The 27,539-nt window shown below is 48.7% G+C and overlaps 1 protein-coding gene across 12 annotated transcripts in view; it reads right to left on the bottom strand.

The window, feature by feature from the left end:
* Positions 1 to 27,539, bottom strand: part of zmiz1a (zinc finger, MIZ-type containing 1a) — a 527,531-nt gene that overhangs the window by 362,204 nt on the left and 137,788 nt on the right. For 11 of the 12 annotated variants that reach the window (XM_085970560.1, XM_085970554.1, XM_085970552.1 and 8 more), the window contains one exon: positions 21,704 to 21,932. The exons of the other annotated variant lie outside the window; for it this stretch is intronic. The gene's annotated coding sequence lies outside the window, so the exon portion shown is untranslated. The remainder of the gene's footprint in view (positions 1 to 21,703; positions 21,933 to 27,539) is intronic. 12 annotated transcript variants of the gene reach the window in all.

The raw sequence follows: 27,539 nt of genomic DNA, 5'->3' as shown, positions 1-27,539 counted from the left end.
GGGGGGATTGTCCTATGAGGAGAGATTGGGTGGACTAGGCCTATATTCCCTAGAGTTTAGAAGAATGAGAGGAGATCTCATTGAAACGTATAAAATTCTTACAGGGCTTGACAGGGTAGGTGCAGGGAGGATGTTTCCCCCTGGTTGGGGAGTGTAGAACCAGGGGTCACAGTCTCAGAATAAGGGGTCGGCCATTTAGGACTGAGATGAGGAGAAATTTCTTCACTCAGAGGGTGGTGAATCTTTGGAATTCTCTACCCCCAGAGGGCTGTGGAGGCTCAGTCGTTGAGTATATTCAAGACTGGGATCGATAGATTTTTGGATACTAAGGGAAGCGAGGGATAGGTGGAGTTGAAGTAGAAGATCAGCCATGATATTATTGATTAGCGGAGCAGGCTCGGAGGGCTGAAAGGCCTGCTCCTGCTCCTATTACTTATGTTCTTAGGACCCAATGAGATTGCCACTCCCACGACAGCATCACTCCACGTAGGAACATGGTAATGTGTCCTGCCCAACAACATCCCCATAGATCAGAAAGAACGGTCCAAACCGATCAATATTAATTCCCTAAAAAATTCTTGGATAAACAAATCCGGTGGGGGCGGGTAGAGATGGCTTCTGCTTATTTGTATAGAAATGGTAAATAGCACTGGGTCTCTCGAATCTCTCCCTGCTTTCACAAATTATCTTGCCGTCTATATTAAATGTCTTACTGTTTGAACTACTTTAATCTTAAAAAAGGTTATTTTTCAAATCTCAACACCCATTGGGGGAAGATCTCCTCTGTGGGCTGTGTGTAATTAAACTGTAAACTCATTCATACGAACGGGTTTATGACTTTGTCACCAACATGCAACAGGAAGTCTTCACGTCCGCCCCCTTCGAGTTTATGAATTTTAAACACGTAGCTCATAATTGGTTCAGTTTTCCCTTAAGCTCCTCAGAGAACAAAGCGGGGGTAGGGGTGGTGTTGGTGGGGGGGGGGGGGCGCGGGGTGGGAGATAAATAAATGATCGATGCAGCTTGTCTCATTGTTACAAATCTCATCATCATGAAGAAATGACTCATGAAATAACTCTGGACGGCCAGCTGGTGGCGCCGTCCAAGGAGTATAAATACTCGGGCGTGGACCCAGCTTTCCAGGGACATTTTGTAAGACAGGAACTAGTGAAGTACAACTAGACCTCCATGTTTTGAAACAAGTTGATTAAAGCCTTGCTTTATACTCAAACCAAGTGAGTAGTATTACGTCAGTCATCTTTCAAGAAATACAAAGCAAACTGGAAATGTCAAGTAGTCTAAGTGGGGAATTCTGCACCTTCAGATACCTGGACTGAGCCTTGCCCACATTACAACAGTGACTCCACTTCAAAAGCACTTCATTGGCTGTAAAGCACTTTGAGATGCCCGGTGGTCGTGAAAGGCGCTAGAGAAATGCAGCCTCTTTCTTTCAGGTAGCTGAGTTGATTAGATATTAAGGTGTAAATTGTTAGTTTAGAAGTAGGATTATTATTAATTACTGTTGACCCAAGTGGATGAGCAGATTTTTTTAAAATTTGTTTATGGGATGTGGGCGTCGCTGGCAAGGCCAGCATTTATTGCCCATCCCTAGTTGCCCTCGAGAAGGTGGTGGTGAGCCGCCTTCTTGAACCGCTGCAGTCCGTGTGGTGAAGGTCTTCTTCTTCTTCTTAGGCAGTCCCTCGGAACCGAGGATGACTTGCTTCCACATTAAAAATGAGTTCTCGGGTGACTGATGAGTCCAATGTGGGACCTGCAGTCTCTGTCTCAGGTGGGGCAGACGGTGGTTGAAGGGGCGGGTGGGCGGGGTGCTTGGGTTGACGTGCGCTCCTTGTGCTTGGCTTCTGCTTACTCCTGGCGAAGAGACTCGAGGTGTTCGGCGCCTTCCCGGATGCTTCTCCTCCACTTTGTGCAGTCTTGGGCCAGAAGGTACTCCCACAGTGCTGTTAGGGAGGGAATTCCAGGATTTTCAGTCAACGATGAGGAAGGAACGGCCGATATATTTCCAAGTCAGCGACAAGGAAGGAACGGCCGATATATTTCCAAGTCAGGAGGGGAACTTGAAGGTGGTGGTCTACAAGCTGTCTACTGTACAAGTTAGATTACAATTCCTTTTTGCTTTCCACATTTAGGGATGGAGTCAGCTGGAAAAGAACAAGCTTGGGAATGCATGAAAATGTGGTCCGTGCGCCCAATTACTGCCCCTTCCACAGATCATGTACAAACTATCCCATCGTGGCCTCCACTGCTTAATCCTCCTGAACACAAGTGGTGCAAAAATGTTCCCCCAATTCCAAAGGTAATCGAGCAAAACTCCAAAACATCTCTCCATCTTTGCATCTCCGCTCTTCCACCCTGGTTTGCTGCTCCCAGGTCTTCCCCCAGCGGCTTTTACATTGACGCTGTACCGTGCCTGTACCAGCGACGGCAAACCCATAAGTGAACTCGCCGGATTGACCAACTCCCCTCATCACTCTTCCCTGAGCCCTCTTCAAAGCATCATTGTCCCGTTGGGTGGAGGGAGCCTTTGCTTAACCTCGCCTTGCCTTACCAGCGACTGTTCCTGCTCACTGCTTTTATGCATTCATGGGATGTGGGCGTCGCTGGCAAGGCCGGCATTTATTGCCCATTCCTAATTCCCCTCGAGAAGGTGGTGGTGGTGAGCCGCCTTCCTGAATAAAACTGAGTGGTTCGCTAGGCCATTTCAGAGGACAGTTGGGAGTTGACCACATTGCTGTGGGTCTGGAATCACATATCGGCCAGACCGGGTAAGGAAAGTAGATTTCCTTCCCTAAATGACATTAGTGAACCAGAAGGACTTTCACAACAATTGGGTAGTTTCATACTAGCTTTCTCATTCCAGATTTTTATTTAATTAAGAGAATTTAAATTCGCCAGCTGCGATTTGATCTCATGTCTCCGGATCATTAATCCAAGCCTCGGGATTACTAGTCCAGTAATCCAACCACTATGCTACGGTCCTGCCTGCCCTGGAATGGGATGGGATCCAGTACAACTATTTTCGTGCCAAACCCGGTCAAGTTCTGCAGCAGGCCAATGTCCATTCGGTGGCAGGGATACCCAATTACCTATCGGACACAAATCCTCTTAGAGCATAATAAAAATGAAACAAAAAAAAAAGGTTGTTCAAAACACGAAAGGGCCGCCTTGACAAAACTTTGCTCCCGGCGCACAGCCTCACTCCACGGGAGCCCGGAAAGGGCGATAGGTGGTGGAGGCTGATCGACCCAATTCGTGGCACTCCCGATTGGCAGGCCTCAGCAGCACACGTGCAGCCATGCGGAAATGACATTGAAACTTATAAAATTCTAACAGGACTAGACAGACTAGATGCAGGAAGGATGTTCCTGATGGCGGGGGAGTCCAGAACCAGGGGTTACAGTCTAAAGATAAGGGGTAGGCCATTTAGGACTGAGATGAGGAGGAATTTCTTCACCCAGAGAGTGGTGAACCTGTGGAATTCTCTACTACAGAAGGCAGTTGAGGCCAATTCATTAAATATATTTAAGAAGGAGTTAGATATATTTCTTAAGGCTAAAGGGATCACGGGATATGGGGAGAAAGCAGGGACAGGGTACTGAGTTTGGATGATCAGCCATGGTCTCATTGAATGGCGGAGCAGGCTCGAGGGGCCGAATGGCCTACTCCTGCTCCTATCTTCTATGTTTCTATGACAGAAAAGTAACGCGCAGCAGGTCCATGGGAACATCACCACCTCCTTGGTCATATGTCGACGTTCTTTCATCGTCGCCGGGTCAGTATCCTGGAACTCCCTACGGAACAGCTCTGTGGGAGTATCTTCACCACACGGACCGCAGCGCTTCAAGAAGGCGGCCCACCACCACCTTCTCAGGGGCAACCAGGCTTGGCCAGTAGATGCCAGCGTTGCCATACATCCCAATGCCCACAACCCGAGAATGAAAAACATTACAAATTTAACAACGGTGCAGATTTTCCTCTACTGGGCTGTAGCGTCAAAGAGCTGCAGGGCGCAATGCACGGAGGGAAAGTGGGCGGTGAAGATTACACGTGGATAATGGAGCCTGCCCAATTTTCCAACCATTTAAACTGATGGGTGGAAAATGTAGCAGGCTCCATAACGGGCATGCAGTTCTCACCACCTGACTTCTTTCTACGCACTGCACCCACACAAACCTTTATACACAAGCCCAAATCGAGGAAAAAAAATCTACCCCGGCATCCACATGATCGGTAAAAGTGCTCCTCTCCACAAAAGAATGATTCAACTGCATTTCGTTAGCACTGTGGATTGGGCGATCATTCGGTTCCAATAAACATGGAGGTGCTTCACAGAGCCTGTTTCAATGGGTAATGGTGGGAAGTGCCAATGTACAGAGGAGGCACTTTTCCAATGGATAGGGTAGGCAAGAACATTAAGCTCCCCAGCTAGCTTTGCGGGTGAAGCCACTGCCCTGGATAGTACGAAGCCATACACATCCCAAGTTCCATTCCCGGTCTTTACTGAGTTGGCTTACCTCAGCTGGGGCACAACAGTTGGCCTCAGTACCCCATGGTCAACAACTGGGCAGGGAAATCAACTGAGTTTTCCACTCCTAATTGCGACCCAGTAAACATTCTGCAAGGACAGGGCTGAGCTTGGCTGTGATACCCTCCACAGTTGAATAGTTCATGGTGACGGCATGAAGAATGGCCATTTGGGCGAGGTACTGGCAAACGTGGAACTCTACCCTAGCAAGAGTTGGGAATTCTTTTGTAGCAGACAGAAGGGGCGGGGGGGGGGGGTGGAGAAAATCACCACCAAAAAAAATCAAGATCGAAGGCAGGTCGAGTCAAATCTCGCAGATCTTCCCTCTGCCCTAAGGGGGAGCCGCTTGTGTCAAATTGCCCCAATTAAATAAAAAGAGGTAAAAACAAAATGGCCGACTGGAAATGGCACCTTGCTGATTCCACTGTTGTCAATTAGATGGCGAAGGTAAGCCAATTCTCTTCTAAACTACTTTCCGAAATAGGCTTTGCACTTCGAAAAAGGGAAAAGCTGGTTTCTAACATTTTGACAGTAATCCATGGCTTACTGTCAAAGACACACTCGACAAATAGGAACAGCAATTTAAACCACGAGCCACACTTTGAAAATAAAAACGTTGTGTGTGAAAATAGAACGTTTCCCTCTTCAAAAACTGTCACTTGAAATGCTGACATGTCAGCTAGTTATGTATCTTTTATGCTGCTTGACTGAAGCTGTACCAACACTGAGCTAGTCCCGTAGTCACATTGCAGCCAACTGTGCAGTGGCTGTGTAAAGTCACTCAGCAGATCAGACCAAACTGTACTCCAGGAAAGACTTGCATTTATATAGCGACTTTCACGACCACCGCACGTCCCAAAGCACTTTACAGCCAATTAAGTACTTTTGAAGTGGAGTCACTGTTGTAATGTAGGAAACGCGGCAGCCAATTTGCGCACAGCAAGCTCCCACAAACAGCAATGTGATAATGACCTGATAATCTGTTTTTGTTATGTTGATTGAGGGGTAATTATTGGCCCCAGGACACCGGGGATAACTCCCCCCTGCTCTTCTTCAAAATAGTGCCACGGGATCTTTTACGTCCACCTGAGAGAGCAGACGGGGCCTCGGTTTAACGTCTCATCCGAAAGACGGCACCTCCGGCAGTGCAGCACTCCCTCAGCACTGCACTGGGAGTGTCAGCCTAGATTTTTGTGCTCAAGTCTCTGGAGTGGGGACTTGAACCCACGACCTTCTGACTCAGAGGCGAGGGTGCTGCCCACTGAGCCACAGCTGACAGCTGACACTTTACAGGTCACAGCCACCGTATCGTTAGTCCTGGTCTGCAAAAGCCTTCTCCAGTTGGGGAATGTAACCCTGGAGGTGGCTGGTTTGCTGAACTAGAAAATCGCTCAGCACGCCCAGGCCCTCCTCTCCAAAATGATTCATCTGCCGCGGGTCGCCAACTCTGGTTGGGCGTAGTCCTGGAGGCTTCATCACATGACTGCCTGCCGACAACCGCCCCGCCCCCACACTCCCGCCATTAGTCGCCCGACACGTCCATCCTTGTGGGCCGAGGCCTTCCTAAGCCAATCGGAAAGCGAATAGACTCTTCATTACCCGATTGGATGAGTCAGTTTGCCCCCATGCCCAATATTTTTATTACCAGTAAAAAGTGTTCAAAGAAAATTCTTTAAAAACACAATTTTTTTTAAAGCCCCTACGATTTTTTCTCCCGGGTTTGCTGGCGGCAGTGTCCTGGAGATCGGTCTTCAACTCCTGGAGACTCCAGGGCAATCCAGGAGGGTTGGTAGCTCTATATCTGCCTCTCTGCTGTCCGTTTTGGAGGGGAGAACAACTTTTGAAAGGACGTGAATTTTAGTGGCTGAAAGACAGCTTTAAAGATCAGTTTAAATTTGTCAATTGTTCCCCAGTTCGGTTGCAAGTCAAACGTTGTCCCAATGTCAGGGCAGGAGCAGAGAGAGAGAGAGAGTGTGCATCGCACACCTTTTGCTGGATATTTCACAGATGGGCACTGGCAGGGCCCAACGCCTCCATGGAACTATTTTTTTTTTAGAATCAAGAAAGAACAGGGTGGAAAGGGGCAGGAGAGAGAGCACGAGGGACAGTAAACAAGCGAGAATAAGCGCCGTTAATGCAAGAGATGTTCCAAGGTACTTCACAAGAGAGGACAAGCAGGGAGCAAGAAATGGGAGAAGAACATAAGAAACGGGAGCAGGAGTCGGCCATTTGGCCCCTCGAGCCTGCTCCGCCATTCAATAAAATCATGGCTGATCTGATCTTGGCCTCAACTCCACTTTCCCGCCCGCTCCCCATAACCCATCACTCCTTTATTGTTCAAAAATCTGTCTATCTCCACTTTAAATATATTCAATGACCCAGCCTCCATGGCTCTCTGGGGCAGAGAATTCCACAGATTTACGACCCTCAGAGAAGAAATTCCTCCTCATCTGAATTTTAAAAGGGCGACCCCTTATTCTGAAACTATGCCCCCCTAGTTCTAGATTCCCCCACGAGGGGAAACATCCTCTCGGCATCTACCCTGTCAAGCCCCCTCAGAATCTTATATGTTTCAATAAGATCACCTCTCATTCTTCTAAACTCCAATGAGTATAGGCCCAACCTGCTCAACCTTTCTTCATAAGTCAACACCCTCATCTCAGGAATCAACAGCGTGAATCGTCTCTGAACTGCCTCCAATGCAAGTATATCTCACATTAAATAAGGAGACCAAAACTGTACGCAGTGCTCAAGGTGTGGTCTCACCAATACCCTGTACAGTTGTAGCAGGACTTCCCTGCTTTTATACTCCAACCCCCTTGAAATAAAGGCCAACATTCCATTTGCCTTCCTGATTACTTGCTGTACCTGCATGCTAACTTTTTGTGTTTCATGCACAAGGACCCCCAGGTCCCTCCAAACTGTAGCATTTTGTAATCTCTCTCCAGTTAAATAATAATTTGTTTTTTTATTTTTCTTACCAAAGTGGATAACCTCACACTTTCCCACGTTATACTCCATCTGCCAAATGTTTGCCCACTCACTTAGCCTGTCTATATCCCTTTGCAGATTCTTTGTGTCCTCTTCACAATTTGCTTTCCCACCTATCTTTGTATCATCAGAAAATTTGGCTACATTATACTCAGTCCCTTCATCAAAGTCACTAATTTAGATTGTAAATAGTTGAGGTCCCAGCACTGATGCTTGGAGGAGGGGTTTGGGAAGAGAATTCGAGTATGGATGGCATCCAGGGGTGAAGTGGAACGGGGAGGGGAAGGGGCCTGCAGCAGTCTGTGCTCAGAAGAGTGGAAGGATCGAGGTTGACTATAGTGACGGAAGAGTTGTAGATTTAGTTTGGAGTAAAGCCCTGGTTTGTGAATGTTAGCAATAGATTTTAATGCCACTTGTAAAAGTAGAGTTCTTTTTTTTTTAATGTAGTTCAACCAGAGCATGAAAGTAGGGCGGTGTAAGCTCCAAGGCGACTGATTTATCAGCAGGACATGCAAAGACTTGCACAGGTTACACCAGTGGATATTCAAGGCCATCCACAGAGGGAAGAGCAAAACAGAAAGAGCCAAATCCATGACACTAAACACAGATTAATGAGGAAATCCTCCACTCTCACCCACCCGAGACCAATTCAACAACATATACAAAGGGAGCTGTCCAGGTAAAGCCAAAGAAATAAATACCGAAGCTCATTACTACTTATCCCCAAGGACAAGTGCTTTAGGCCCATATCATTAGATTCAAAGCTGTGCTACATGGAAGGTGTATTAAAACTACTACAATAAAGGTTTAGTGTTAGCCTTGGCAAAGTGGTAACACTCGCGCCTCTAGGCTTTCAGATGAGATGCTAAACCGAGGCCCCATTTTCCCGGTCAGGTGCACGTAAAAGATCCCACGGTACTGGGAACACCACCACCTCCAGGTTCCCCTCCAAGTCACACACCATCCTGACTTGGACATATATCGGCCGTTCCTTCATCGTCGCTGGGTCAAAATCCTAGAACTCCCTCCCGAATAGCACCTTCACCACACGGACTGCAGCGGTTCAAGGCGGCGGCTCACCACCACCTTCTCAAGGGGCAATTAGGGAATGGGCAATAAATGCTGGCATTGCCACCGACGCCCACATCCCAGGACCGAATTAAAAAAAAACTATTCAAACAAACGCAGGGGAGTTCTCTCGATGTCCGCGCCAACACCACTAACGAAGATTTTGCTCTGCACAAATTGGTGGCCGCGTTTCCTACATTACTACACTTCAAAAGCACTTCATTGGCTGTAAAGCGCTTTGGGAGATCCCAAGGTTGTGAAAGGCGCTACAGAAATGCAAGTCTTTTCTTTCTTTATAGGAACGCCATTGTGTTGTGTCTGGAATGGGCCGGGGGTGGTAGCCCCTGAACAAATGGCGGAAGGCACATGGCAAAATAGGTGGCAACAAATATACAAGGATAGTGACAGAAATGATACAGTAATCAACCTGGAACTGAATAAGCGCGAGCCTTTAAAGTTAGCTCCATCTTTGGGACGCTTGTTTTACGCTGGTGTCATTAGGAATGAGCAGAAACGATGGGAAACCGAACCTGCGCCATTCGCCGTGCCGTACTGCCTCACGCGTGCATCCGTTCAAAATGGCCGCCGGAAAGGACGGTTGAGAATTTGGCGGGCGCACAAGTGGGCGATGGGGTGGGTGGTCCAACGTTAGGGAGCCCTACTCCACCTGCCTGGGCACGTTAGGCGGCACGTGACTCCAAGTCGAGGCTCCACAATCTCAGCAACAGCCCCACCGGGGCCAGGTACCAGAGAGCGACGGAGAACCGTACCCCAGCGTGAACCAGCACCATCAGGACAGGAGAGGGCAGGGTGGTGTTGGTTGCTGGTGGTGGAGGAAGCTGGTGGGATGGATGGTGGACAGGTGAAGGTAACCGGGTATAAACAAGAAATTTACTTCATATACTTGCAGATACAATACCCTCAATATGCATTACTACAGCACATGTCCCTGGGGCCTGTTGGATTGGTATTTTTTTTTTTTTTAAAAGACCATTTTATGAAATTTCACATCGAGCACAAGTTCATTAATTACCGACAGAATCAATTTGCCGACCCATTTCTCAATCCTTTAACCCAAAGCCTCTGAAATAAGCACTTCATGCTCTTTGAACTGTCCGGCGGTTTGAACAGATGATCACTTTGGAAAGGAGTCCAAGATTAATTGTGCTCCGCTTTCCAAGTGAACTAATGGGCTGTTCATGTGCTGACTGCTAATGTGAAGTACGCTACAGATAAATTCACACTGGTGGACTGAAGCTGCTCGTCGACTCACACAGCCCAGTGTTATACTCGCCGCCGTGGTGGAATCGGAACAGGGTTCCCTGCCTGCAACGCATTAAATTATCCAACTAATTAGCCCGGGCAGGAGAAGATGGTGCTCTCGTTGCATTCAACAGCAGCCTTTGCACAGAAGAATAATTCTAGGAAACAAAGCACGGCAGTAAATCAATGGTATATTTATCTCTGGGGCTGGGATATGATTACAGCCATATCACTTAGCAGACAAGGTTGCTCTTGTGCAGATCAATGCCAGGCCTCTACTCTACCACAGCCTGCGCGGACAAAACGTCATCTCGCAAAAATCGCAGCAATCGGATGTAATCTTAGCGAGCTCGGTGGGGGTGGGTGGGATTGAAGCAGGGAAGCATAGCCCGTAAAGAGAGAGTGAATCGGCTCTCCTTCTCCACCGTTCCCAAGATTCCAGTGCCGCGGCGATTCATCAAACTTTTCCCACAAAGGGAGAGTAAACTGCCGCAATTAAATCCGTGCATTTTGATGTAATAAAACTCACTACGCACTTGGTTTGAGTATAAAGCAAGGCTTTAATCAACTTGTTTCAGAACATGGAGGTCTAGTTGTACTTCACTAGTTCCTTGTCTTACAAAATGTCCCGGGCAAGCTGGGGCCCATGCCCGAGTATTTATACTCCTTGGACAGCGCCACCAGCTGGCCGTCCAGTGTTATTTCATGGGTAGTTTCTCAATGATGAGATTTATGACACATTTTTTCTTCCTTCGGTCGAATCCGGGGCCATTCTGAAGTTCTTGGTAAACAAACCAACTATTTGCCATAGTCCCGACGAAGGGTTTCGACCTGAAACGTTGATTCTGTTTCTCTCTCCACGGATGTTGCCTGGCCTGCTGAGTTTTTCCAGCATTTTCTGTTGTTCTTTATTAACTATTTGCCACCCCGTTGTGCTCACTTTAAAATAAATAGGGAGTCATTCCAATCTGTTATCTTATCTCGAATGCGTGGCGTTCAAACATACCAGCCACAGCAGCTAGACAGGCCCTGACACACAACACAAGTGTGTGCAATCTGGCCTGTAAACACGGCGACGTGTGCACTCTGGGGTGGGGTGGGGAGAAAGGGAAAAAAAATTAAACCAAAAGATTTGACACAAGTGGAAGGGAGCAGTTTCTAGTGGACCCATCAGTTTTGATTTAATTAGGTACAGGAACTGGAGGGTGCAGCGAGCTGGAATTGGCCGGGCCGGATTTATTACTTTTCCCAAACGGACGTCAAAGGGCTATGATGGATTGCGCCGAGGAGCCCGTGATAGCCAGTTGTTAGCGCGCGGTCGGGATTGGGCGCCATAACAACAAACGGTGACCCGCAAGGAACCAACAGGTAGCGTAAAGCCCACAGCAGCCAGGGTTTTTGTAACTGGGACACAACATCTTTACATATACGACTTTGCACAAAGGCAGCTGGGGCTCGCCAATATCAATGGATTGCGATACTGGTTGGAAAGATGTAAAGAGACGGCGAACTGTTGAGTAAATCCCTTTTGAATAGGCAGCGCGGGCACCACTGCATTGCTTTTGAAATGAGAGGACAGAACGCTTGGGTGAGTCTAAATCTGCATTCAGTCATTCAAAGGCTCCATTGTTCAGGCTGGGATTCCTTCAACTTTCTATAGGACAGCCTCAGGCATCTCGAGTCATCACACGAAAGGGTTAGAAAGAAAGGGGGAACAAAAAAAAGGAGGTGGGTGTGGGGGGAGGAGGAGAACTCAAAGCTTCCAAACCCCACCTTGGGTTTAAGTGGATTCAGTCTGCCCCCTCAGGTGGGGGTAAAAGATCCCACAGCACTATTTCGAAGAGGAACAGGGGAGCTCCGGGCCGATATTTATCCCTCCTCCAACATCACTAAATAAAAATAAATAAAAACAGAAAATGCTGGAGATACTCAGCAGGTCAGGCAGCATCTGTGAAGAGAGAAACAGAGTTAACGTTTCAGGTCGGTGACCTTTCGTCAGAACTTTCCGTCAAAGTTCTGACGAAAGGTCATCGACCTGAAACGTTAACTCTGTTTCTCGCTTCACAGACGCTGCCTGACCTGCTGAGTATCTCCAGCATTTTCTGTTTTTATTTCAGATTTCCAGCACCTGCAGTATTTTCTTTTTGTATCACTTTTTTTTTTAAAAAGCAGCTTATCCGGCCATTATCACGTTGCTTTTTCTTTTGTGGGAGCTTGCTGTGCGCCAATTGGCTGCCGCCCTTCCCGTGTCACAACAGTGACTGCGCTCCAATAGCTGGTTTGTGCCAGAGTAACCCACGGCTCGGTGGACAGGCCCGGTGCAAAGTGGAACAAAAAGTCAACCTGAAATCTGAAAAGATGGCCGAAGGCTGGGATGTGAACTTTGACCCGTTTGCGAGGGGGCCCCCACCCCCAACACTGCCTCTCCTAAATATGCGCTGAACACACAACATCCTTATTTACCAGGCCCAGAATCTTCAAAAAAAAATTGTTGATGTTTTAAAGGACGTTAGGTGGACATCTGAAGAGAGACAGCTTGCTTTTGTTACGAAGTACCAGATATCATCTTGCAGAGGGCTGAAAGCCAGCCTGTACAAGAAAAACAAAAGGAACACTGTCTCTTTCCAAACTCTTCTCATTGCAGGAATAGTTTCTGAAGAGAGGGGGCGGGAAGGGTGGGGGGCGGAAAGAGAGAAGAGCTGGGATTCAGGTTGCTTCGAACACTAAGTTCCCTGCCTTCCATGCTTATATTAAATTTTACAAGGGCTCTTTATCCTAACCTGCACTCAGGCTTGAAGACCCTTGCCAATGACTGACACTTCTTTCCAACTACTCAACACGAGCTTGCTGCAGGATTACTGAGCTCCTGGGTTAATGTGAAACAGAAATTTATTCTTTCTCTTTTTTTTTGGTGGGGGGGGGGGGGGGGGGGTGGCGGGATTTCAAACCATCCAAAGCAGGAGCTAAGTAACTACCGGAAGAACAAAATAAGCATCTCGTCTTCCTGAGCATGGCACTTCCTTCAAAGTCTCACTGCTCGGTCCGTGTTGCTTTCGCAATGGAAATGTCTGGGGAAGGCCATCAAAAAAATTGGCACCGCATCATAGTCATAACGGCACAGAAGGAGGCCATTCGACCCATCGAGTCTGCGCGGGCTCTCTGCAGAGCAGTCCAGTCAGTCCCATTCCCCCGCTCTATCTCTGCAAGTTTATTAAGGGGTCACAGTCTAAGGATAAGGGGTAAGCCATTTAGGACAGAGATGAGGAGGAATTTCTTCACCCAGAGAGTGGTGAACCTGTAGAATTCTCTACCACAGAAGGCAGTTGAGGCCAATTCATTAAATATATTCAGGAAGGAGTTAGATATATTTCTTAAGGCTAAAGGGGATCAAGGGATATGGGGAGAAGGCAGGGACAGGGTACTGAATTTGGATGATCAGCCATGATCTCTTTAAATGGCGGAGCAGGCTCGAGGGGCCGAATGGCCTACTCCTGCTCCTATCTTCTATGTTTCTATTTCCCTCAAGTGCCTATCCAGTCCCCCCTTGAAAACATCGAGTGTGTCCGCTTCCACCACTTGCGTTGGCAGCAAGTTCCAGGTCCTCACCACTCACTGCGTAAAAAGGTTGCCCCTCCGCCCCACCCCCCGTATCTCTTGCCCAGTTGGCTGGCTACGTTCAGTGCCTCAGAGCGTGGCACTCTCTTTGTTGAGTGGCACCAAGCCTCGGTTGATAAGCACCAATAAAAACAACTGGAGTAAACGTCCGTAATCAGTAAGAGGCGTTACTGCAATCGACTGTTGCCCCACAGGTTACCAGGCCATTCCTCCATGACCTGGCCAGGCATTCGGACTTCCAAAGCTTTTCCCACAAATTTCCCTCAGTTTCTGGAGTTTCTCATTCGTTTGAAGCATGGTGGCATAGTGGTTAGCACTGTTGCCTCACAGCGCCAGAGACCCGGGTTCGAATCCGGCCTCGGGTGACTGTCTGTGTGGAGTTTGCACATTCTCCCCGTGTTTGTGTGGGTTTCCTCCGGGTGCTCCGGTTTCCTCCCACAGTCCAAAGATGTGCGGGCTAGGTTGATTGGCTATGATAAATTGACCCTTAGTGTTAGGGGGATTAAATACGTGGGGTTACAGGGATAGGGTGGGATATGTGTTGATGTAGGGGTTACGGGGATCGGGTGGGATATGTGTCGGTGCAGGCTCGATGGGCCGAAATGGCCTCTATCTGCACTGTGGGGTTTCTGTGATTCTGTGAACTGAGCTGTAAGCACAGCTGGCTTATAGATTTAACGCTGGAGTATATAAAGCAATAGAAAGGGCTTAATGTTTTCAGATGGTACTTGGAAGAGGACTAATTTGCAGTGCTATGGAGAAAAGGCTGGGGTGTGGGACTCAATTGGCTCTTTCAAAGAGCAGGCACGACGGGCCGAATGGCCTCCTACTTTGCTGTAAGATTCTATGGTTTAGAACTACTTAAAATTACAGCCATTTTCCTGAAAGAACACAGGTTTATTGAGCTGAAACTTAACCAACCTCTCCGACATCACCCGAGGTAAGTAATTCCTGCAGGAGTGGACCTGAGGATATCTATGCAAAGAAGGGAGGATGTACTTGTGAGCAAGGAGGAGAGGGGAGGGAAGGGGAACTTTAGTCTCCTAGGTTATGTATAAAACAAATGTTTAAGACCATTGCTAATTCCGGCCTTTGGTTTTTCAAATAAAGGCCCTGAAATTCATGGCGGTCCACCGGACTGGTGCAAGTTTGGCAGACTGGAACCCTTGTTCGCTCATGCCTGAAAATGCCCACCCAAAGTAGTGGGGAAGGGCTCGTTCGAATGGTTGGGCATCTGCAAGGGCGCTTCATCGGTGCCCGCCCCAAATAGCTTGCAGAATGACGGAGTGGTGCCACGCTGCTCCGATAGCAGCGAGAAGGCCTGGCAAGGACCCCACTCAAGAACTTCCCTGGAGAAATCTTCTGCTCCCAATAGCGCAAGCAGACATCTCGAGGAATAAATTCCATTCCCTCCAGGATCAATTACCAGTCCCTAGTAAAGGTTTAAGGTCTTCGAAATGCTCTCAGTGGGGCTCCTGCCAGCTTTTAAGTGGCACGAGTTCCTCTGAAGCTTCCAAAGGGAAGAATTTTCCGATGGAGCTCAGGAACTCGCCCCATGGCTCCCCAGCAAAAAGTGGAAGGGCCAGTGTAAATGGGGTGGAACTCCAGAGTAACTGCGTTCTGGCCCAAATTCCTCCCCCTCCCCGCAACCCACCCCGGGTGGAAATCTTCTTTTCCGCCCTTCCTAAAGCCCGGGAGTTTCAGGGCCGATGTGTTTATATACCAATGGAAAATATTACCAAGTATTTACGGCACAGAAACAGGCCATTCGGCCCAACAGATCTGACACGAATCAACTGAGCGGCCTGCGGGTGGCGCTGTCCAGGGACAGTATAAATACTCGGGCACGGGCCCAGCTCGCGCAGGACATTCTTAACAGGAACTAGTGAAGGACACAACTGGACCTCCATGTTGTAAAACAGTTGATTAAAGCTTTGTTTAACGCTTAGACCAAGTGTCTAGTAGTTTTCTTACGTCAAGGTCCATGCTGGTGTTCATGCTCCACCCATGAGCTTCCTCCCACCCCTCTTTATCTAAACTATCAACATATTCTTCTTTGTGGAGATATTTTTTGGAAGGCAGGAGTGTTTTCAGATTTTTTTTTGCGGGGAGTGGCGGGGGAAAGGGAGCTGTTTTCAGACTCCCAGGGTCAGTAATCAGACGGTTACATATTTCCTACTCATGAAGCCCTCATGCCGGTGAGGGAGGGAAGCAGATACAATTCAGTTCAAAGATTACCTTCGATGACGTCAAGACAACAAAAAAAAGGTCTGGCACTCCAGCGTTAACACTTCACAGTCCCTGTGGCTCATCTGCCCACCTTCTTACCACACTAGATCTCGTCAATAATACACCCTCCTTCCTTCCTTCCTTACCACACTCTCCAAACATTCCTCGGATGCAAGCTCCGTCGGCCCATCAGACAATCCCTCATCACACACCTCGCACAACAGCGCCGCACTCTTAGCTCCACTTCCACAGCAGTGCCTCGTTACTTGAACATGAATATCAACAAGAACTCAACCCTTTCATTTCCATATAGCTCACAGTGCAAACAAGATACATGACGGGACACTGCAGCTCACTGAAAGCTGAACAACCAGTGGGTCATGCCAGTTCAGGCAGGAGAACTGGGTTATAAAATCACATGCCAACTGACGTAAAAAACTACTCGGCACTTGGTCTAAGCGTTAAACAAAGCTTTAATCAACTGTTTTACAACATGGAGGTCTAGTGATCACAGAATCACAGAAACCCCACAGTGCAGATAGAGGCCATTTCGGCCCATCGAGCCTGCACCGACATATATCCCACCCGATCCCCGTAACCCCTACACCAACACATATCCCACCCTATCCCCGTAACCCCACGTATTTAATCCCCCCCTAACACTAAGGGTCAATTTATCATAGCCAATCAACCTAACCCGCACATCTTTGGACTGTGGGAGGAAACCGGAGCACCCGGAGGAAACCCACGCAAACACGGGGAGAATGTGCAAACTCCACACAGACAGTCACCCGAGGCCGGATTCGAACCCGGGTCCCTGGATGTTCTTCACTAGTTCCTGTTAAGAATGTCCTGCGCAAGCTGGGCCCGTGCCCGAGTATTTATACACTCCCTGGACAGCGCCACCCGCAGGCCGCTCAGTATTATTTCATAAGTCTTTCTTTCATGAATGACTGATTCATGTTACCAACTTCATTCAGCACTTTATATTTTTTTTTCTGTAAACCGCCACATCCTGCTGTGCACCCCCATATCTATTAATATGTTAAAAATAGGATGTCTTCAATTCTAAGTTCCTCAGTCCACATTTATAATGGCAGCTGTCCATGGAAACGTGCCACATTGTAATTACACCCTCCCACCAGTGGTGGGGCTGCAACTACAGTTCGATTACAATAGGCAGTTTCCATTACAAATGTGAAGAGAGGAATTTATAATGGAAAATATCATGCAATGACTTTATGCACTGGATTACATTTGCACGCTCTGGTCCAATTATTCGCCCACCCTCTAACCCTACTGCTGAAAAAAGACTTGCATTTCTATAGCGCCCGTCACAATCTCTGGGTGTCTCAAAGCGCTTTACAGCCAGTGAAGTACTTTTTGAAGTGTAGTCACTGTTGTAATGTGGGAAACGCGGCAGCCAATTTGCGCACAGCAAGCTCCCACAAACAGCAATGTGATAATGACCAGATAATCTGGGTTTTTAGTGATGTTGATTGAGGGATAAATATTGGCCCCAGGACACCGGGGAGAACTGCCCCCTGCTCTTCTTCGAATTAGTGCCCATGGGATCTTTTACGCACACCTGAGAGAGCGGATGGGGCAAGTGGATAGCGCACAACACTAATAATGAAGGTGTTCTGACAAAGAGTCTACACTCAAAATGTTAACCCTGTCCTTTCTCTTTCCAGCTGCTGATGATTGCTAGCGCATTTCCAGCATCGTCCGTTTTTATTACGAATGAGTGGAATTAGTTCAACTACAAATGTGACTAGCGGAATTTATAATGGAAAATACAATGCAATGGCTTTATGCACTGGATTACATTTGCACACACTGGTCCAATTCTCCCCCATCCTCTAGCCCTGCTTCACCTGAAGAAAGAAACAAAGACTTGCATTTCTATAGCGCCTTTCATGACCACAGGACGTCCCAAAGCGCTTTACAGCCAATGAAGTCCTTTTGAAGTGTAGTCACTGTTGGGGGCAAAAATCTCCATGGCTAACCAACTCTGTAAATCCCATCTGCTACCATACTGTGCCACTGATTACTTGAACTTACTAGAGAATCAACAAACTGAAAAGGTACCACAGCCACATTTTCACAACCAGCGCATATTTCAGTTAAGGTTACCCGAGCACGTTTGCACTCACATGTGGGATAATGCAAAACCTGAAACTCTTCCTCTTAATAAATTTTGTGCTGTTAAAACGCCTCACGGCGATTCAGAACCTGCCTCTGGGGAAAATGGCAGGGGAAGGGCAGAGGAAACCCCACAAGAGCTGTGCTGTTAAACACTAATCAGGCACCGTTTTTTAAAGGAGCACCGCCTTTGTGGAAAAAAAGTGCTTGCGAAGCTTTTATTCAGACGTCTCGAGTTGTGAGCACAGGCTGGAGGGACTTGGAGATTTTCCAGCCTGCGAAAGGAGCGTCTGAGCGGTGACCGTACAGAGGGATGGGAGATAAGAAAACGGTCTGGAAAATGTAAATCATGAAAATTCCTTTAAATGAGAATAGGACAAGGGGCTACAGGTTCAAACTCGTAAAAAGGTACATTTAGGACTGATGGAAGGAAGCTTTTCCACCCAAAAGTGATCTATCTGGGAATCCATTCCAAGGAGGCAAAAGAATTCTGGAATAATTTAAGAAACAATTGGACACAGCGATGAAGGGGCTTTAGGATTTGGATGCATGAACTAAGATGGGTTGAATGACCTTCTTTGTTTGTTATTATCTTGTGATTTGTGGACCAACACAAGACACAGTGACGTAAGTAACAACAGAATGCGTAACCGCGTCACATCTCTTGACATCATGAAGAATTGGGTGCTGGACTCTTTTCCCTCTTTGAACAAAATGCAGTCCATCCAAAAAGGACAGACTTGAATATTACACTTTGTGCATGTCGCCTATTGAATCGGGCCACTCAATTATCTAACTCCACTCTTCCCAGCTCCTAATCAGCTAGTTTTATGGGAGTCCAGCCTCCTGATGCTCTCACTTGCCTTTACCACTCTGTAGGTGCTTTTATATTGGGGCTTTAGTGCCGCTGGCTCCTACTGTGCAGGTCTTGCACAGTTGGTAAGCCACCCGAGAGTGAACTTGTTGGAGTTGCTGAGGCTGGCCCTCAGGAATACCCGTTAAAAATGGCTCAGCCTTGGCTCAGCGGGCAGCACCCTCGCTGAGTCCGAAGGTTGTGGGTTCAAGTCCCACTCCAGAGGCTCGAGCACAAAAATCTAGGCTGACATTCCCAGTGCAGTGCTGAGGGAGTGCTGCACTGTCAGAGATGCCGTCTTTCGGGTGAGACGTTAAACTGAGGCCCTGTCTGCTCTCTCGGGTAGATGTAAAAGATCCCATGGCATTATTTCGAAGAAGAGCAGGGGGAGTTCTCCCTGGTGTCCTGGGGCCAATATTTATCCCTCAACCAACATAACAAACACAGATTATCTGGTCATTATCACATTGCTGTTTGCGGGAGCTTGCTGTGCGTAAATGGGCTGCCGCATTTCCCACATTACAACCGTGACTACACTTCAAAAAATACTTCATTGGCTGTAAAGCGCTTTGAGATGTCCGGTGGTCGTGAAAGGCGCTATATAAATGCAAGTCTTTCTTTCTTTCTGCTGTTTGTGGGATCTTGCTGTGTGCCAATTGGCTGCCGTGTTTCCTACATTACAAAAGTGACTACACTTCAAAAGTACTTCATTGGCTGTAAAGTGCTTTGGGACGTCTGGTGGCTGTGATAGGCGCTATAGAAATGGAAGTCTTTGTTTCTTTCTCTGATCCCGCAGCAGCCAATCTGGGCAAATCCAGCAGGTTTGGTGTGTGGTCTGCTGCCAGCTGCAGGAGACTGGCACGTCAGAAGCCAAGGGCACGAATGGCCCACTGAACCAATCTAAAATCAGTTTGCAATTTAGAATCTAAACAGCATGGAACAAGGCCATTCAGCCCATCACGCCTGTGCCGGCTCTTTGAAAGAGCTATTCCAAATTCATCCCACAACCCTGCTTTTTTCCCCCCTGTAAACCTGCAAATTAGTCCTCTTCAAGAACATGTCCATTGAAAGGTGCACTCTACTGGTATTTCCCAATTGTACCATTGGGATGGTGAACATTGCTTCATTGCAAGAGGATTTGAGTACAGGAGCAAGGATGTCTTACTACAGTTATACAGGGCCTTGGTGAGACCACAGCTGGAGTACTGTGTTAGGGGGATTAAATACGTGGGGTTACGGGGATCGGGTGGGATATGTGTCGGTGCAGGCTCGATGGGCCGAAATGGCCTCTATCTGCACTGTGGGGTTTCTGTGATTTCTGTGACTAGGCCTGTATTCACTAGAGTTTAGAAGAATGAGAGGGGATCTCATTGAAACATATAAAATTCTGACAGGGCTAGCCAGACTGGATGCAGGGAGGATGTTTCCCCTGGCTGGGGTGTCTAGAACGAGGGGTCACAGTCTCAGGATACGGGGTAGGACATTTAGGACTGAGATGAGGAGAAATTTCTTCACTCAGAGGGTGGTGAACCTGTGGAATTCTCTACCACAGAAAGCTGTGGAGGCCAAGTCGCTGAATATATTTAAGAAGGAGATAGATAGATTTCTAGACACAAAAGGCATCAAGGGGTATGGGGAGAGAGCGGGAATATGGTACTGAGATAGAGGATCAGCCATGATCATATTGAATGGTGGATCAGGCTCGAAGGGCCGACTCCTGCTCCTATTTTTCTATGTAAGCTTTTCTCCCCAGTCAATGTCAACAACATATTACTTCACACATTACATGAATACTTTTATTTAATGTGCCAGTGGGCCGAGTGTATGTTGTTTCAGCGTTACACCAGCCTGTTAGCAACAAGAGCTGGGCTCACAACCCAGATCGTCACAACATTGGAATCGTCATCTCTCTGTTGAAATGGGAAATCGGAGTTCGACCATTACCGTTAATGTTCGGGCCAGGCGACCCGTCATGCCTGTGCCAGGCTCTTGCCATACTATGAGATGCAGTGTAAATACCTGCGCGTGCAACAAATAAAGTCCACCAGTTCCGCTCGCTGGTCCAAGACTGAGCTAACTCACCTGGGCAGGCGGCACGCCACAGAGAACACCAGCTATGAAATGAGAACTATTCGAGATCGAGCGCAGTAGATAGTTTTGAAACTGGTTCAAAATGCCCGATGATTGTAAAAACATAAAAAGTTATTTTCAAACACAGTAAAGACAAATCTGAAAAGGGCATCTGAAAAACCTTGATCATCATCATAGGATATCCTCCAACCCTGGACTTGTCATACAATTTATATTCTTGTGCCACAGAATTAAACGGCGACACCATTTCAATACAGAATGCCCCCTCAGCCGTGGCTCGCGTCACTGCAACACATCTGTTCCAAGCACCCCGCCCCCGCCCCGGTGCCGCTTCACTGAAGTGGCAGCCACCTGCCCTTGAAGGAGGCAAATCCGAGCTGCTGATCCCACGAGCAGTCAAGAACGTACTTTGGGGGAGGGGGAAGAGAAGACGCACACAAGACTTTCCATCAAATAGCACCTCTGACATAAATCATGCCATTTATGTAGAAATGACTTATGAAATATACTGGGCGGCCTGCTGGTGGCGCTGTCCAGGGAGAGTATAAATACTCGGGCACGGGCCCAGCTTGCTCAGGGACATTTTGTAAACAGGAACTAGTGAAGAATAACTAGACTTCCATGTTGTGAAACAGTCGATTAAAGCCTTGTTTAATACTCTGACCAAGTGCCTAGTAGTTTTTTTAAGTCAACCTCTTTGGTTGCTTTTTCCTTGTGGGCCGGAACAGCGGGAATCCAACGCTCTGGACGAGCCCATGGAATTCCTTGCAGTAAACAAGGCTTCAAAGATGCACCACCTCATGCTTTGTGAGGTAAGGAATGGGAGCGTTGAGAAAAAGCACCAGTAAGGCGGACGCGACGAGGACTGAACTGCTGACAGAAATTAAAAAGGGGGCACTTACCACGGGCACGCACGCGGCGCAAGCAGGCTGGCAGTTCGAGCGAACACGCAGCACCGGACGGGCACTCAACGAGTTGTTGGGGCGATGGGCAAGAGGGAGGTCCTCGCAGTCTGCTGAAACCGAGATTCCTCTTCTACTTTAAAGGCTCCCCAGCTCGCACTGGTTTGGGCCGCAAGCCACCACCATCGACATCTACTTCAGTGCTCACCAGAGGGATCAAGTTGAATATCTGGTCAAAAAGGAGAGAGAGAAGCTTAGCCGGCAGAAAAAACACAAAGCGTCCCCCTACTTGTGTGTAACTATGGGCAACTGCTTTTTGAGGTCAATGTCCAGGAGTTCCCACTGATTTCTGCTGCAGTTTCTTAATTGCAAGCTGTTTCACCTTAGGAAGAGTTTGGACTGTTCAGGTTCCTCTACTGAACAGTGGGTAAGTTCACCACCGGGAGTGGCACGGAGCTATATAAACCAGGAGCAACCCGTTCTGTACCGAGATAGCTGCATTCAGACAGGCCAGCAGTCAGTATATTACCTCGTGTCCCTCGCGAATGTTGGGGGCCCTGCTCCTGATCACTGGCCATGGACCTATGCAGGGTAGTATGTATGTGGGCAGCACATTGTGGGCAGGATCGGGCTTGATGGTGATGCCCACCATGCCTGAATGATGTGCCGCTATTTTAGCCACAAAATTGAAGAATGGGCACTTGGACTGACGGAGAGCGGGCGAGAGGGAGAAGGGGAGCGCGGGTGAGGAGGGGAGCGCGGGCAAGGGCGAGGAGGGGAGCGCGGGCGAGGAGGGGAGCGCGGGCGAGGAGGGGAGCACGGGCGAGAGGGAGGAGGGGAGTGCGGGCGAGGAGGGAAGCGCGGGCAAGGACGAGGAGGGGAGCGCGGGCAAGGGCGAGGAGGGGAGCGCAGGCGAGAGCGAGGAGGGGAGCGCGGGCAAGGGCGAGGAGGGGAGCGCGGGCAAGGGCGAGGAGGGGAGCGCGGGCAAGGGCGAGGAGGGGAGCGCGGGCAAGGGCGAGGAGGGGAGCGCGGGCAAGGGCGAGGAGGGGAGCGCAGGCAAGGACAAGGAGGGGAGCGCGGGCAAGGAGGGGAGCGCGGGCAAGGGCGAGGAGGGGAGCGCGGGCAAGGACGAGGAGGGGAGCGCGGGCAAGGACGAGGAGGGGAGCGCGGGCAAGGACGAGGAGGGGAGCGCGGGCAAGGACGAGGAGGGGAGCGCGGGCAAGGACGAGGAGGGGAGCACGGGCAAGGGCGAGGAGGGGAGCACGGGCAAGGGCGAGGAGGGGGGAGCGCGGGCAAGGGCGAGGAGGGGGGAGCGCGGGCGAGGGCGAGGAGGGGAGCGCGGGCGAGGGGAGAAGGGGGCGCGGGCGAGAGCGAGAAGAGGAGCGCAGAAGCGTGCCAGAGAGGGAGCGAGAGAATGAGTGCAGCTGCCATGTCATCACACTGTGGAAGAAATGTGCTCCATCAACACACACACAAAGTGGGCGGGTGAAGCCACAGGAACGTTTTACTCAAGGTAAGCGAACTCTCAATGCACACCACATCAAAAAAAGAATTCCACCCACATTTGCATTGATGTGTTGAAATCAACAGCATGTTGCGCAAATGCATCAAAGATTATAGGCGCCACAGGAAGTATTGGGGCGGAGGGGAAGAGGAAAACATGTCGTGAACACATCTTCAGCCCCATCTTGCTACAAACAGGGAATGCGCGGCGACAGCAAGTCTGTTATTGAAGGGTGGGTTCACCCTGGCAATTCAATCACCTTGCCCAGTCATCCCAGGCAGCTGATACAGGATAACAGACGCATGCTGGAGTGTGGCAGACTGCAGCTTGTGGCCAAGGGATTCTGCAACCGACACGCTCCAGGAGAAACTCCTGGAAAAACTTCCAGGAAGCTAGCCTGCCTCAAAAGTCTTCACTGAAGGTGATATTTGTCTGGGACCAGCTGTTGTTAGAATCTCGAGTGCTGCTTTGACGGAGGGCCGGCGACGATTTTCCGGACCTCGTCGAGAAAGGCCCGGCGGTCCGGCTGCCCCGCTGGTGAACGGTGAATCAGAGACCAGTCCCAGAGTAGTAGTAAAGGCCGCGCTGGGATTGCTCGGCGCACCTGCTTCCGACAAAGTGACCTGCGGGCAGCCCAGAGGAGGCAGACAGATGCTGTTCACCGTTACGCTCCAGGATTCTGCGGAGAAGCCAAGAGTGGAGATGGAAAACAGATCTGCGAGGGGAGGCGAGCACCATGCCGCACGTGCAGCTGGCTACATACAGTACTGCTCCTTATGGCACTGACGGTCTCTCTCTCTCTCACACGCACACACACACACACACACACACACACCCATCCTTCACTGTTCAACAAATTACAGAAGCTCAAATAGAACTACAAGACACTGGCAACGTATCAAAAAAACATTAGCAAGTCGCTTTGATAAACATTTTTCCTGTATTTGGTATTAAAACTCCATATTCCTTCCATCTGATACGCCGGTATAAAAAAAACGTACAGCCTGGCTACATTGTTCCAAACTTGTTCTCTAATTTTCTTTCAAAATATCCTGATCTGTTTAATCCTCTCCCACTTAAAACAGCTGTAAAAGAGCCATAACATAATTCCCCAAAGTGGCAGCATACAGCTTCCAGCAGTTGTGTACTTCATGTTTGCTAAATATTATTACCAATTGAAAAGCAGTTTGAAGCTCACATCATCTGAAAGGGATCGCAAGTTGCTCATAAACATCTGACCTTTTTCCTGATGGTGGCGGGGTGGGGAAGGCGGCGGAGAGAGAGAGAGCGCGAGAGAGAGCGAGCAAGCGAGTGGGTCTTCGTTGCTGAACCTGCTTCAAATTTGCAGAACGACACAAGGGGATCGACCAGCGGCAGGACCAGCGGCAGAGGGCTAACCGAATCGAGCATCATTGGGCCTGCTGCCCCAATAGCTCGGCTGGTCAATGTGCCTCTTTGCAGTGCGGGATGAAACCGTACGAGCAAGGGCACCCCCCCCCCAACCACCTCGAGCTTAATCCCCAGTCTCCGAGTTAGCGACGCCAAGGCACTGGATGTCTCCTGAAATGACCAGATGTTGCCGACGAGTGGGCCATTGATTGTTTGGGGAATTCATCAAAACATACTGCATTTAAAACACCTCCAGACCATGATTGCCAACCTGCCTCTCGGGTTGCCCTCGAGTCTCCAGGAATTGTAGATTAAACTCCTGGACACCGGTGCGGACTGACATGAATCAGTCATTCATGAAAGAAAGACTTATGAAATAATACTGAGCGGCCTGCGGGTGGCGCTGTCCAGGGAGAGTATAAATACTCGGGCACGGGCCCAGCTTGTGCAGGACATTCTTAACAGGAACTAGTGAAGGACACAACTAGACCGCCATGTTGTAAAACAGTTGATTAAAGCTTTGTTTAACGCTTAGACCGAGTGCCTAGTAGTTTTCTTACGTCACGGACAATCCGGGAGAAAAAAAATCACAGAGCATTAAAAGAGAGTGGGGTTTTTTTCCACACATTTTCTTTGAACACTTTTGTTTATTGGTTTTAAAATATTGGATGTGATTATTTTTAAAATGCCCGTTTGGCGCGGCGGGGCGACTGGAGGCAGGAGGTCATGTGCTGGAACCTCCAGGAATATGTCCCACCAGTTGGCAACCCCACTCACGACTGCCACTGAATTGAGAACTGAACGTTGGGCCCTGTCTGGAGCAACTAAGCACAAATCGGCTTCTACTCGCACCTGGGTCCCATTCAGGAGATCTTTTGCGTCCACCCGAGAGGGCAGGCGGGACCTCGGTTGAACGTCTCCTCCGAACCACAACACCACGGTTGGAGTATCGGGTGTCGTTTTAGGTACCCTGTTACAGGGAGGGTGTAAAAGCAGTGCAAACGTTACATTGCAGTCACTAGAAAGTTGCCCGGGACGTGGGCTTAAAAGTTACAGAGAGAAATTTGAGGAGCTAGGGCTTTTGTCACTGGACCAGAGAGGGTTAAGGGAGGACCAGGTGGAAACTGTGAAAGGTTGTGGTATGGGAAAAGAGTGATACATTGCTTTCACTGTCAAAACAAGGACAAGGAGGCACACATTTCAAATGATCACAAAAAGAATTAAAAAGGAGATGTTGCAACAAATCCATTCTCTGAATAGAATAGAATTCTCTGCCACAAATTGTGGAAACAAGCCCATCAATTCTTTTTGTTGGGAAGCAGACAGATGCTTGTGAAAGAGGAATATTAAAGACCTGAAACATTAACCCTGTTTCTCTCTCCACGGATGCTGCCTGGCCTGCTGAGTATTTCCAGCATTTTCTGTTGTTATTTAATATTAAAAAAAGAGTATGGAGATCGAGTAGGAGGGTGGGATTAGGCTAGGTGGCTCATGTGGAGACCTGATGGGTCGAATGGCCTGGTTCAGAGATGTGATATTCTTACGATTCCATGACCAGATCCAGAGATTTCCTGAGGCTGTGATCCTCAGTTTCTGGATAGGCCAAAGCCCGAGGACAGAAACACTCACTCGAAAACACATCGCTGTTACACACCTGGAAATGTGAAATCCACGTCGGAAAAATTGAAGTCTCTGATGCTCAATGGTCTTATAAACAAGCCAAGCCATAACGAGCTCAGGTCCAATCTGGAGCCCATTAAAGGTTCCACAGGGGCATTAAAAAAAAAAATCCATAGCAACTCGGAGTTCTCTTATTTCAAACTGGATCGTGAAAATTGCTGCAAATTACTCTCACCTAAAACGCAGAGGAGGCTTTCCTTTCCCAGCCACTCATCCCCCACCTCAACCCCACCTCCTCAATTCTTTCCTCCTTCCTCTCGAAGGCACCGACTCATAGCTCACGTAAAATGACCACTCTCTGGTGCCTGGTCCAGATGGACATTCTTTATGTGCAAGTATGTAATGTGAGGGTCGAAAGACTATTTGATCATTGTGGGGTGGGGAGGGGGAGGGAAAGAGAGGGAATCACTATTTTGAATCACTCTACTGTTGCTCTGGCTGAAATTAGCTAACCCAGACAGAGCAGAGGTGACACTTGGATCCTTCCCGGTCTGTAGGACTTAATTCAACTCTGGGCTGTGCCTTTAAAGAACTGACCACTGGGCCGTGCCTTTAAGAACTGGCCCACTGGGCTGTGCCTTTAAGAACGGAGCCACTAGGCTGTGCCTTTAAGAACTGACCCACTGGGCTGTGCCTTTAAGAACTGACCCACTGGGCCGTGCCTTTAAGAACTGGCCCACTGGGCTGTGCCTTTAAGAACTGACCCACTGGGCTGTGCCTTTAAGAACTGACCCACTGGGCTGTGCCTTTAAGAACGGAGCCACTAGGCACTCATCAACACTGATCCGATTCAAATGTGTATCCTTTCAATGCCTTGTAATTACTCAGTACAGAAAACAAAACCGTTTGAAACCGTCAAAGCCTTTCCTGGTGGTGAAACGCTCTCCCAACGCCAATTAACCATTGGGTGTTGGTATGCAGAAGCAGATTTGACACTTCCAGGTGTTCAATCAATGCATTTTGCCAGGGAAAACGTGGAAACACCTGGAGTGAATTGAGCACAAGTTTCCCCAACAGCATGCCGGACAGCTGCAGGCACTTACGCAGCCAATTACAACGCGCTACTTTGGGATGGTGGCAGCCACGCGAATGGAGATCTCGGATGGGATAAACTGAGGCAAATTATGCGGATGAGGTGAGCGATGATGATCTGGAATGCGCTGCCTGAAAGGGCGGTGGAAGCAGATTCAATAGTAACCTTCAAAGGGGCACTGGATAAATACTTGAAGGGGAAACATTTGCAGGGCTACGGGGAAAGAGCAG

The sequence above is a fragment of the Somniosus microcephalus genome, chromosome 29, assembly GCF_052327205.1.
Source record: "Somniosus microcephalus isolate GS21.2 chromosome 29, FLI_Smic_1.0, whole genome shotgun sequence".
NCBI lineage: Eukaryota > Metazoa > Chordata > Chondrichthyes > Squaliformes > Somniosidae > Somniosus > Somniosus microcephalus.
The sequence above is the reverse complement of the archived record's forward strand: the minus strand, read 5'-3'. Positions and strand labels throughout refer to the sequence as shown.